At 41.3% G+C, this 13,178-nt stretch overlaps 1 protein-coding gene across 8 annotated transcripts in view; it reads right to left on the reverse strand.

Moving 5' to 3' along the window:
• The window catches only part of THRB (thyroid hormone receptor beta), a 173,660-nt gene that overhangs the window by 93,684 nt on the left and 66,798 nt on the right, over positions 1-13,178 (reverse strand). Inside the window, exon 1 of one of the 8 annotated variants that reach the window (XM_048951369.1) lies at positions 13,061-13,123. The exons of the other annotated variants lie outside the window; for them this stretch is intronic. The gene's annotated coding sequence lies outside the window, so the exon portion shown is untranslated. Of the gene's footprint in view, positions 1-13,060; positions 13,124-13,178 lie in introns of those variants that run through there. 8 annotated transcript variants of the gene reach the window in all.

Below are 13,178 nucleotides of genomic sequence, written 5' to 3' on the forward strand. Positions count from 1 at the left end.
CATACACCTTCTCAACACTCCCTAGTGGCTATCTTCCATACAAGACAATCTTTTGCAGCCACTGTCAGAGACCAAATGGGACCTACTGGGACATTTTAAAGCATCACTGGCCATCAGTGTATTGGCAATTAAACTGAAACATCAGTCATATCCCAAAACATGAGACTGCTGTCACTCAGGCACTCTTCACAATTAAGATTTGTTGCTCATAAGCCTTCTATATTAGTAGTCTAATAGAAAAAAAAAAAAGTGACAGAAAATAACCTCTGAGGAATTGCACACACCGCACCACTCAATGAAATGATGCTTCCAAAAGGTTTTTTGCTGCTCTGCCTACCAAGATACCTGCTTTGCCTGAGGCACACCTTGGTACTTCAGTAAATGGAGTGGCCAGTATCAATCCAAGTACAATAAAACAAATGAAGATCGCAAGTTCAAAAGTTTGTATTCAGTTTGCTTTTACTTACTGTTGTGAAAACTTCTAACAGGTAAAGCTTTCATTCAGGCCATCTCTACCATGTACAGATTTCCACCTGACAGATTTCAAGGTTTTCTTCAGCTCTGAAGGTTAGTTATTCCTGCACTACAGCTGACCTCTCAAACTAAGCCAAAGATTCCTTGTGAAATTTCCAGTGATTAAAAAGCATGTATATGTACAGAATAACTTCTAATGTTGTTTCCCGGCCAAACTAATTGGAAAAGCCTTTCTTTATATCCACAGCTTTAAGATTTCACAAATGTGATACAGAAGCATGGTACTATTACTTGTTCAAAGTCAGTTGTCCAGAAAGGGGCACATAGGGAAGAGCATTGGTATAGTGTGGCATAATGGACTTTACTTCATATGGTAATGGCAAACAAGGATGCCAGTTATCCAGACAGTGACAACAATACTCAGTACTGAGCAATCATATTCCTCTGTAGCTCATTTCCATTCTGGTTAAGCAAGCTTTACTATTTTTAAAACTTAGTGCTAAGTAGAATAATAGACAAATTCATTCTCAGAGAAAGAGTCATTTCCAGAGGATTTGAGAATAAACACATCAGTAGACTATGTTGATGTCTCTGTGCACAAGAGACATAATATACAGACAAAGGTAGGAAGTGAAGGCACTCTGGAGATATTGTTATTGCAGGACAGTGACATAAAAATTAATAAATAACTAGAAAAATGAGAGGAAGATACCTCTGAGTAAAGTACTGCTTAAAGTATACTTGTAGTTGTGAATTAAGGAAGTTCTTAAAAGTTAATGAAGAAGAGTTTAGGGGTGGTTTTGTGCCTTTTATTTTACTTCATTATTATTACTATGTTTAAATAACACCACATGACAGACAATCCCTCTTCCCTCAACTGTCAGGAAGACCTCAAGAGCAAATTTTGATAAGCCACCTACCATAATGCATAAGATGATGACTGGTACATATTGACTACTGAATGTTCCACAGATAGCAATGACTTATCTCTAGTAATGAAATGCTTCAGCCTTAGGCAAACTGAGATTTTCTGCTTTACAGTGCTCAGAGGAAAGAGTTATCACACTTCGAGAGAAGTATTTCCAAGTTCAGTCAAGAGCTTTACTTGGATTTCAGACTTAATGTTTTCTTTTACCTGAAGGGCTAATTCATCTTATTTTCCTCCTTATTCTTCCCTTTTAAGGCTGTGTGTTTAGGTCTCACATCTTTTTTGTATGGGACTTAATAAAACAATGTTTTGATACTAAGAATAAACAGATTTTGGAATGCTACAATGACAGAATAAAACAGTAGCATTATTAATAGATTTAACAGTTTATAGCCACAAGTTTAAGGATTATCACTGTTGGGTCAGCTTGAGCTAACAAGTAGGATAACGATCCATTTCATTTTTGAATGGCACTGTCAAGCAATTTTGAGAAAACATTTTTATGGGACTACTCATTTTTAAGAGTTTTGTGGAAACTAGAAAAGGAAGGATTTTATTTTCAGTATTTCTGCTCTTGTTTTAAACATGTAGTAATTGTTTAGTGGCTCTGCTGCAAAGAGTTCAACATCTGGTATTTGCTGTAAAACTGTAAACACAAGAGAGCTATCTGGACTTCACAAAGCATGAAGAAAAATAAGCAAACTGAAATGTAATATGTTGCAGCTCCAAGGTGATTTTTTCCTAGCTCTATGCTTACAGCTTCCACATATTATTAGAGCTGCAATATAAGTGTGACTCACTTCACACTTTTACAAACAGAACAGTGTCAAAAGTCAGTGCTCAATGTATTTGGCAGCATTGGTAATGGGCATAACCAACATCAAACTCTGGGCTTCCTCAAGCACAGCACAGGAGAAAAAAAAACACTAGGTAGGTAAGTTCTGATCACAGGAAAAGTTTAAAACGCTTTCACAGAAATTATTTCTCCAGAAAACAGTGGGATTTTTTCTTCTTAGAAAAGACTGCTATAAGGAAGAGTGCAGTGAGAACACGATCCTGAAGCTTCTTATTTAGTGCAAAAGAGTGATTTCTGATGGAAAAGAGAAAACAAGATAGCACTATAGTAACCTACACTCAGTTCATTTACTAAAGCCTGCTGAGCTATGTGCAGTGCACTGGATCTGCCTCTTAGCCATCCAGAGGAGGCACATAATTCTGACAAGCAAGAACAGTGAACTGTCTCTCCAAGATACTGGAAAATCAGCAAGAAGTACCCCATTTCCAATGACATCTCCAATGAGAAATTTCACATGGTCTTGGCCAGCTCACACACACTCATGGTCCGAATCTAGATGAAAAGTCTGCGTTTAAACCGCCCTGATCTAGATGTGAGAAGACAGTAATCTGTAAGCACCCATCTTTTCCCACTGTTTAGGGCAAACAATACTAGAAAGTTCTTTCCCATTTAATGTCATTTCCAAGTGCATGACTCAAGATTTATTCCTGTTTCAGTATATTAGATTTGATTTGCTAAGATGATAGTGAAAGCCCTTTTGCCAGCTGCAACTGAAATGGCTAAAATCCAAACACTTCTGGAGATCAATCTCACTGTAAAAAAAAATTAAACTGTTATATTTGATTACCTCTCAAGTGTCTCAAGAGTAACAGTTGTTTATCATTCACTACAGGATACAAAACACTACACAAAATTACAGCTTGCACAAGGCAGCGGGCTGCAGACCACTGTAATTTTTAATGAAAACTGTGAAATCGCTTGTAGAAGTGCAGACAGGTAGCATAATGTAACATCACCTCACTGATGTATAATTTGAACACTGTGCATTCCAAAGAGATCTGTCAGAACGCCTCATACCACCCAGAAGAGTCAAACACTTTATTCCTTCTGTCAAACAATTAACTGCCTCTTTTTCTTTCATCAAAAGTGAGTGCATAAATATTATGCTAACTTGGAGCAATATTACCTGCAATTCAGATTTATATTGGGCTGAAACTCCATACCTAAAATAGATATCCTAAACAGTGTCTTCCTTTAGAATACTTAACTGGGGGAAAAAAAAAAAAACACCAACCAGCCATAGTACAGAGCTCCTGCAGTGCTCGAGCTGAGTTTATTTTGAGCCTTGCTTACCTTGCATGAAGCAGCGCAGTTTCAAATAAACCCATATGGAAATCTATGACTTCCAAGGATAAAATCTGTCGAGAAAGACTTGAAACCAAAAGGATGGTTTCAGCTGCAGACATGCTTTTCAGGAATGGAACTGGATCTGTGTCATGGTTTTGTGATTTTTGGTTATCAGTATTCCACATCGTAACACCATGTGAGGCACTGGGAGTTTAACCTGTTAATGCTCAAGTCCTGGGTACCTGCCCAGAAGACAAGAAGAACTACATTCCCCAGGGGACTTTGCTGTCACAGAGAGGAGACAGAACTCCTGGCAAGGTCACCTGATGCACTCTTTCTCATCCGATTTTCCTCATTGGTGCTGCTTCCATCTCCCTGCTGCTCAACTGGACTGCACATCTCACCTCAGCTTTATGGTGAGGCCTATCAACCTTTCGGACATTCGCTCTCCCATTATATTTGATTTATTAGCTTCAATTCTAATTAGATTGTATTATGGTGTGTTATCTTGCATTCTGATACCATACTTAGTAAATTAGTTCATTTCTCCTCTGATCGTTGCCGCTTTTAATTATTTTGGGGTCCCCTGTTCCCTATATCTGGAGGTGCGGATTTTGCAAAATCCCTCTGCTCTGCTACTCATGGAACTGGGCCAAACCAGCCTGTAAACTGCTGACAATCTGCATTTTCACTGTGGGCTGCTGACGCCCTCCGAGGGAAACACAGTTGGTTATTCCAGGTCTGGGAGAGCAGAAAGCAGTGCCAAAGCTTGAAACACCCCAGCTGTGGTCAGGCCATGAAGAGTCACCACCCTTCAGTGGGAGCGATCACCTTGTGACACAGGGACTCAATAGCAGAAACTTCATGGGAACAAGCATCAGGTTGTTAAAGAAATATAAGCTAAAAATTTAAGTACATGTCAGAGTTGAATCAAAACACAAAATAAATGTTTTTTTTCCTTCCTTCTCCTTAAGCAAAACTATGTACGCATAAAGAACCACCACTATCAAGAGATAATACCTGTCAGATGGTCATGAATAACAAAATGCTCTTAGCAGGATTCACCCAGATCTCCCTAGCAGAGAGAATAAAAAACAAGAACAGCAACAACAAAAAAACGACCGAACACTTAAAAAAAACCCCACAACAAAAACCATCTCAGGAACAACAGGAAGCAGTATCTTCCCAGTGGAAGTCATGATCAAAGCTTTTTACTTCATTATGAACCTTCCCAATCATTTCCAGCACTGAGTAACATCCGGAATGTAGCAGCTTCACTTCCTGCTCCCAGCTGCAATACTGTCTTCTAGCAGAGTAGCAGTCTGCAAATCAAAGTGTAACACACACCCAATGCAGACTTAAAAGAAATGGACGCTGTCACCACAGTCACCTGTTATTGCAGGCAGGAGCAGCCTGACTCATGACATGCCCAAAGGCTGCAATCACTTGCTTACACCTATTGTACACCTGGCTATTTTACCCACCAAATGCATGCTCACCAATGCCATTTCTCTATATTATATATATAATATATATATTATATATGCCATTTCTCTCTCTCTCTCTCTATATATATATATCTATATTTCTCTATAAAGAGAAATCCTGCAGACAGGTGCTACCTTGGCTGCTGTGCCCAAAGCCCTCACAGCCCCTGGAAATAACCCAGTGCCAGGCTGGGCAAACCACTGGGAGCAATGCCAGTTTCCATGTTCTGTAGTCTTGGAAAGTGGAAGATGGACATGGCCAAGCCACTGAGCCCAGCAAGTCATGAAGTGACTACCCAAAAAAGTTATCAATTTAAAAAAAATAAAAATCTGAACCTAACAGAATACACAAATATTCCTTAGTAAGGGAAAGGAAGATTTGCTGTGAACACGTTCCCAAGCCAAGCACACATTTCATCTTGAAACAGAGGAAAGGGTTTGCAAAACCGCTGTGTAGATGTGAAGCTGCTTCTACGAAACTCCATTTACAGGAGAAGCATGCAGTATCATGTTTCTTAAGTTCTACTAAGACAGAAGTACAATCGTTGAGATATTTGCATATTTTATAGTAAAATATAATTTATACTAACAGTCCGTTTGTTGTCACATTACCTTCCAACAAGTAACCAGAGTTAGGTTCATTACTCTATGTCTCAGGCTGTAGGATGGTACAACTTTAAATTAAGGTCTGTAAAAGCAACGGAAAAAGCACTATAAATTTCTCAATTCAGGATAAATAAGCAGTAGGACACAGGGTGCTTCTGAAAAATCACAGATTAATTTACCTTATTTATTGTTCTAGTGAAATGACTTACTTTTATACTCCAAGTTTTTAAACCTACACTTCAAAGGAGTGCTGAAATGGTCAGGGTTGCCTCACAAAGAACAAAACAACCAGACCTGCGGCTGCACAACGCAGCAGCACCTCTGTCTCCTGTCCCCCAGTCACCCCTGCTCCTGCCCACCAGCCACATCCCAGAGCACTTTCAGTCTGATGCCTGACCCCACACAGTCTAACAGCTGTAACTGCTGTCTCCCAGTTTCCAGCCTCAACACACAGCAGATCAGTCTGCACATCCTCCCGTGCCTATGCTGGCCTCAGTCAGCCAAAACAAGCGGTGACTTCTCTCCTTCCCTCATGCCTCACTGCAAAAGGGAAGGTGGGGAAAGGCAGGAATAGGAAGGGGCAAATTAACTTCAGTGTGTACACACACATACAAGTATATTAACATCTACTTATGGGTATACGGTATACCTAAAATTAGGTTTACAAATATGAGGTGTCTATATAATTAGAAATGAAAGGAGGTATTACAAATCCACAGACTAAGCTGCTTTGCCTAATGGCTTCAAGTTTAGTTCCTATTCACATGAGGTAATCCTGGAGAAATGCAGCACATACTGAAGCTCAATGGCTGACTTGACCCAGTATGCTGGGTGAATCCAAGTACGCCTCTTTGAATCACCATCACCAACACCTGACACTCAAGAAGTAAAGGGAAGATGCTCTGCTGCAGAATTCAGTGCTATGGAACAAGTAAAAAGACGCACAAAAAAAGCATCATATGCTTATATTTGTATGTACTGGTGGTATCACAGAGTATTAAAAGGCTTCAAGGAATTAATTTCAAAATAGTTTGAGATTTTCTTCGGAGATGGCAAGTAGATAAGAAGAGTATTCATTTTGTTTCAGGTGGAGTAGCTAAGATACAAATTCATGGGAAGGTACCTACCAGCGTGAGTGACCTGTTGCAGTCACAAAACCAAATTTAACCAAAAGGAGCCATTCTTAATGCTGTGCAGTACTGTCAGCATATTCCTTTCACAGGTATTTCAGAGCAGTATAGACCAACCACAGAAAAATACAAAGGAACAACTCCAGACTACATAATTAATATATCTGTTTCTCATTCCCTCCCAATAATATTCTCCCACAAATCCTATGGGACCATAGCATCTTTCACTTCATCTTGCAAATAACAGGGATGTTTCTGTATAATTCTGTAAAATAATACTTCCCCATGAAAGAATTAGTAGATTGGTGTTCTACATATGTCCAAGTTTAACAATGAAAATTTTAAAGAATTGTGGAAGTTTTAGACTAACATTTCTTTGTGTTGTGCTCCTAAGAAAGAAATTTTACAGTGGATGCATAACGTCCAAATAAAATTGCTGACAAAGTCTTAAGTACCACAACGCAACAAAATGTCCCCAAACTAAATTAAACAAAAATAAATATATTGACTTACAATGAGATTTCCTAACTCTAGTCATTAGCTGTGCTAAGATTCGTAGCATATTTTGGGTATTAAGTAGAAAACAGTTTTATTTACGTGTAAAAGTTTGGGACTTGCCTCATGTGACCTCCCTGGCACACCACCAAAGCTCTGCTCTTGCTGACATTTAATCTGAATGTAATCCCTGAAATCTCCATGCCATTGCTGGGCTGCGTGGGAATGATTCCCTGACAACCTACACAGAATTGTAGTGCAAATTTTGTTTTCTGCTCATGCTTGTTCACTTTCCCTTCCAGCCACTGCAGATTATTTTTTCCTGAATATAAGCTAGTAAGATAGTCCCTTTACTTTTTACAGGGAACTAAAAAGAAAAGCAAGCCCAACCATTCTTATTTCAGTTGTTTTTCTACTGGTCTACCATATTTTTTTTAAAAAAGAACAAGCTCTAAAAAGCAAATAAAACTCAGCAGCTGATGAACACCCCAGGCAATGAGCTGAAGTGGCTCAAACAGTTCTACCAGCTCTACACAGGAGCAGGACCACACTGCAGCAGAGGAATGAGGGCTCCAGCTGGGGGTACTTGCACTTGACTGTGGTCTTCTGAATGAAAAACTGTCTTTACAAAAAAGCGTACACTTAAAGAGCTTTTTCTTATTGAAGAATGCCTCTGATCTCTGAGGCCAACTTCATTTTTGTCATGAATGCTGTGAAAAAAAAAGTGTCCAAGATTTCCACATCTGTGACTTTTGGCATTTGTGCAAGGGTAGGGACTGAAAACTGTTTAAACAACAGTAATGAAGCTGAAGGAACACAGTAATCTGTAAAGTGTAGAAAAGCCCCACAGCCATTTCAACAAGATGAGTATGAATCTCTCTTTGTTTTCTGTGTGCTCAGCATTTCACAAGTATATTTCCCCTGATTTCAGAAATAAGGTAGGTAGCCAAAGTAGAGCTGACTTGATGCTTGTTAATGCAAGACTTCCCTACAAAGGAATTTGGTTTGTAAACCTGCCCACTAATTGGACCTTTACTTCAGTGACAGTTTAAGTGCCATTACAGTTCATCTGAACTAGCGGAGGTCTGTGTACTTTCACCGTGGTCCAATTTCTGTCTGTAGAAGAGATTGGCTCGTATTGAGACTTCTTACTCTGAGTGATCCCGATATTTGCCTCCCCACATAAAGTCAGTAAACACAATCACAGAATCATAGAATCATACAATATCCCAAGTTGGAAGGGACCCATACAGATCACTGAGCCCAATTCCTAGTTCCATGCAGGATCATCTCAAAATCAGATCATGTCAGAGCACTGTCCAGATGCTTCTTGAATTCTGGCAGGCTTGTGGATGTGACCACTGCCCTAGAGAGCAGCCAGTTCCAAGGCTTGATCACCACAGAATCACAAAGATTGGAAAAGACCTCTAAGACTCTCTAGTCCCACCATCAAGCTATCTTCACCATGCTCACTGTGTCCCTCAATGCCACATCTACACATTTCTTAAACACTTTCAGCTATGGCAACTCCATCACTTGCCTGAGCAACCTGTTCCAGTGCCTTATCACTCCTTCTGAGAAGTTTTTCCTAATATCCAATGTGAATTTTCTCCAACATGAGGAACGAGAGGTAGTGGCCTATCACTAGTTACACAGGAGAAGTCAAATCCCACCTTGCTACACCTCCTTTTAGGCAGTTAGAGAGCGACCAGGTTTCCCTGGGCCTCCCCTTCTCCAGACCGAACAATCCCAGCTCCCTCACCTGCTCCCCATAAGACTTGGGCTCCAGTCCCTTCACCACTTCATTGCCTTTCTCCAGGGCCTCAATGTCTTTCTTGAAGTGAGGGGCCCAAAATTGAACAGAGTACTTAAAGCACGGCCTTACCAGGGCCAAGACAATCACATCCCTGATCCTGAAAACTTCCTGGTGAAGAGCCTTTTTCCAATATCCAACCTGAACCTCCCCTGTCTCAGCTTCACGCCTTTCCATCAGCTCCTATCACCAGTCACCAAAGGCAGGACATCAGCGCCTGCCCCTCTGCTCCCCCTTTCAGTTAACAATAAAGATTAATTTCATCATTCATAAAGATTGAAGGGTACAAGGATGACACAACGTAATTTTCATTTTTTAACTCTTAGTTTAGAGCAAAAAGCTTGCCATCATCAGCACAGCAGGCTCCTTGCCGGGTGCATTAACTTCTCACAAAGACATTTCCTACACAAAGGTGGCCAAGCCAGCAAAGGTCATAATTTCATGGGAAAAGAAAAAGTGCTCCAAAGCTTTCATAAAGACTTTAAAGTGTTATTACCTTTAAGTTATCCCTAATGCTGATCTCTTCATATATGCAAACATATATATTCTATTTCAAAGGTACGGTTTTGGGTTGACATGCAGGAGACATCTCCATTCTTCTGCCATTAAGAAAGATAGCTCAATATAAAAAAAAAATAGAAGCTCCATTTCCTACAGCTGAGCAGCCTGATCCAACCAGTAACCACTTAAGTTGTTGGGGAGAGAAATTAAGAAACACGTTTCGAGCTGGCTTCAGCCACGTACACTGCCACTATTAACCAGTGGCTGCTCTATCAAGACCCTCTGAAATGTCCCATAGGAGATACAGGTCCTTGAGAACAATGCAAAGCCCTCAACCCAACCTCAAAGAAGGGAGAAATCACTGCAGCTTTATGACAAACCTGTTCAGGTGTTCCAGCATCAGCCTACCAGCAGAGAAGCCCACAGAGCAGGACAGAGCTGTTGCAGAGCTGGCCTTCCAGAGGCTGCACATCACAGCTCCCAGCCAGTCTTCACAGCACTGCAGCTGCCCCATCAGCCTCACCACTGCAGCCAGGCTCATCTGGTTCTGCAACTGGCACCACCACAGACTACAAGAATGTACAGCTAGTACAGTTCCCTCCAGATTGACTTTTTAGTCTCTTCAGCTAATAAATACCAACAGCAGCACACACACCGGCACCAGCTGTGAACAGTTTATACATACCTGACTCTGCGCCTCTTTAAAGCTCTTCTTTCTTAAAAAAATTCCGCATGACTGTTGCTGTGATGCCCTCACCAACCTCTGAAGAAAACTGTTCACCAGACTAGCTTGCAAAAGCCTCATTTCACCTAGTACTGACACAGCAAAATCCTCCCCACAGTAACAGCGCTGTACACAAAGCATCACAATGAAGAGGAGCTCTGCTGGTTTGTCCACTGACTCAGCAGTGAGTTCCTGAATGGCTGTTCCAGAGGCACCAGAAACTAGCTCAGGAGCTTCAATCTTGATGCTAAATACATGCTCACTGTGCAGCCAGTCCTACTGTTTTCCAGACAACAGGCTCAGCTACCAGTGATGCATAGCCTAGCAGTTAACATGTACTACCTAAACGAAAAGTCATTTTCAACACTGACTGAGGGACAATCTGGTATTAGTAATTGCAATTAAAATGTCAGACAACAGAATAAATCAGAAAGAGAGCAACAGATAACTGTACAGACTATTGTATGTATAGGTATAGCCTACAGAAGCAATTTGAGGAACATACTTACCTATGGTGCTCAGAAATTAAATGATGCCTTCCAAAAGAGAATTGCAGAAATCTTAACAAACCAGAAATCCCAGAGGCAAGCTAACAATTCCTATTTTCATGTACACTGTCCCCATCTAAGCTTATAAGTGCAAAGTTCAAAAAAATCCAAGTATCCAAACAAACATGATCTGCACATGCAATTAACTATGGCCCTGTAGAGCAAGTAAATACAAACATACCAGAACAGGAATTATTTATCACGCTTGCCACTGTGGGCCTGCGACAACACTGGCTTTGTGAGCTGCACTTGTACCTCCCCTGGCAAGTTAGCTGCATTACGGACGACCACGCTCTTGGAAATTCACTTAAACTCACAGGGCTTTTGCTGTGTTGCTGCTTAGACAAAAAGCCTGAGTTGTGCCCCTCATTTAACTTCTCTTCAAAGTAGTAAGATTTTAGTGCTGTGAAAGTGGTGAAAGCAGGCTTCAGCAGATGGCCCGTGGAAGGAGGCAGCATGGGCCAATGCTGATGGCAGCACTAGCAATGCAGCTAGGAAGTAGAAGCTTGCATTTTGCCATCCTTCTCCAGTGCTTACCACGAGGAGACAGCGGTCTCTTATATAAAATGCATCAAGATCCAGTATTTCAGGGGACTCAACCAGCTCTACGCCTTAAGTCCGAGCTCTGGTGCCTGCCACAACATAATCGCTGTCGCCACAAATTCCACAGAGAACAGTCCCCCTCCCACACCCAGAGGTGTCTTCTGTGAATATGCTAGCTGGTACAGGCCAAAACCTTGCCAAGGCACATGCTTGAAGTTAAACAATATGGATGATCACAATACAATACTCAAATACCATTCCTGTCCCTTTTCATTCACCAGTACAGACAAAGCCCCAGTGAAGTGGATCTTTTCAACCCCATTGCTGCAGTTAAAATACAAACATCAGGAACAGTGCTGTACAGCAGGAACAAAGCCCCAAATGTTCCTCCCATAGCCACAAGATGATCCCGTTACCACCAGAAGAAAGCAGGAAGCACAAATAAATAAATAACTTCCGAACACAAAGTCAAATGTTTCTCAGAAAGTAAAGGAGCCAGAAGATGAGTGCTACAATAGATAGCACAGCACTGGCAAAGGAAAAGTGTGAAGTGGATACATTCCAGCATTCAGTTTAGGAAGACAAACATTGTTTCACAAATTCACTGTAGCCCTGCTTATGTTCCAAGCTCCTTAACTCATGCCAAAGGGCTTGGACTTTCTGAACATCCTGTTCTGTTTCCCCCACTACTGGTCTGAGTCCTCTGTGTTAAGTGTCTTTATTTCAGAGTCCTATTTTCTATCATTTTACTCCAGACTCCTCGTTCTGTAGGTATTGCATTTTACCTCTGGGTAAGAGTGAAGACAAGCAGATTAATGAGAAGTCTGAGCAGCGCATTAAGCTATACCTATTTTAAGAGCCTTCTCCAGTTAGCATCCCAAGGCAAAGTATAAAAATAAAACTACACAAATCACATTTAAAACTAACAAAAAGCTCACAGATGCTGGCATGCCTTGAAGCATAAATATAAAGACCAATGATTACAAGTTTCAATGATTCCCTGAAGTCTCAGAGCCACATGAACACTGACCATTTTACCTGTCACTACTAGGACACATTAGCAACCAGATCAGATGTGAAGCCCAGGCATCTTTATGACAGCTCGCTGGCAGGAAAACACCCCCCTAACAAGGAAAGAGCTTTGGTGTAGGAGCAGCAGCTGGCTGTTCCAGGGATTTCCTGACTGAAGGCAGCGCACTCCGCACCTCTCAGACACAGCTGCAGAATGTTTTCCCATTCTCTGCCTCACTACAGCTGCAAGGATTGAGTGGTCTCACGAAGGGAGCTACAGTAGCAAAGGAAAAGTAATATTATCCCTCATCACAATGATGTATAAGCCCCAGATGCCTGCTCTTGGGACTTTGCAAACATCATAAGAAACGGCCTCAGAACGCCTGTCAGTGGCCTGAACTTATCTATTTATACAGGCACACACCTGGTGGCAAGGATGAGGTGGCATAGAACAAGGCATTTCTCATGGTAAAAGAGAATCACTGCTGCTCTAAACTGCGAGAGAGACTGCTGCTGCCACTGCTGACGTGGACACAAAAGCAGCCCATTTACTAATGTTCTGCTGTAAGACTTCTGTACAATCAGTAGGTACACAGACATTAGGCTTAGTAAGACTATCACAGTGGAAAGATAATCAAAATAAACAGAAATGCTCACCAGTGCCATAGGATCACAGCAAAACTCCACAAGGAGCAACCTGCAGAAGAGATCCTTCCCCAGCAGCAGTCAGCCCTTAAATGGGGTCTAGGAGAGGTGCAGCCAGGCTCCACCCCTT

Source organism: Lagopus muta, chromosome 7 (assembly GCF_023343835.1).
Source record: "Lagopus muta isolate bLagMut1 chromosome 7, bLagMut1 primary, whole genome shotgun sequence".
Taxonomy (NCBI): Eukaryota; Metazoa; Chordata; class Aves; order Galliformes; family Phasianidae; genus Lagopus; species Lagopus muta.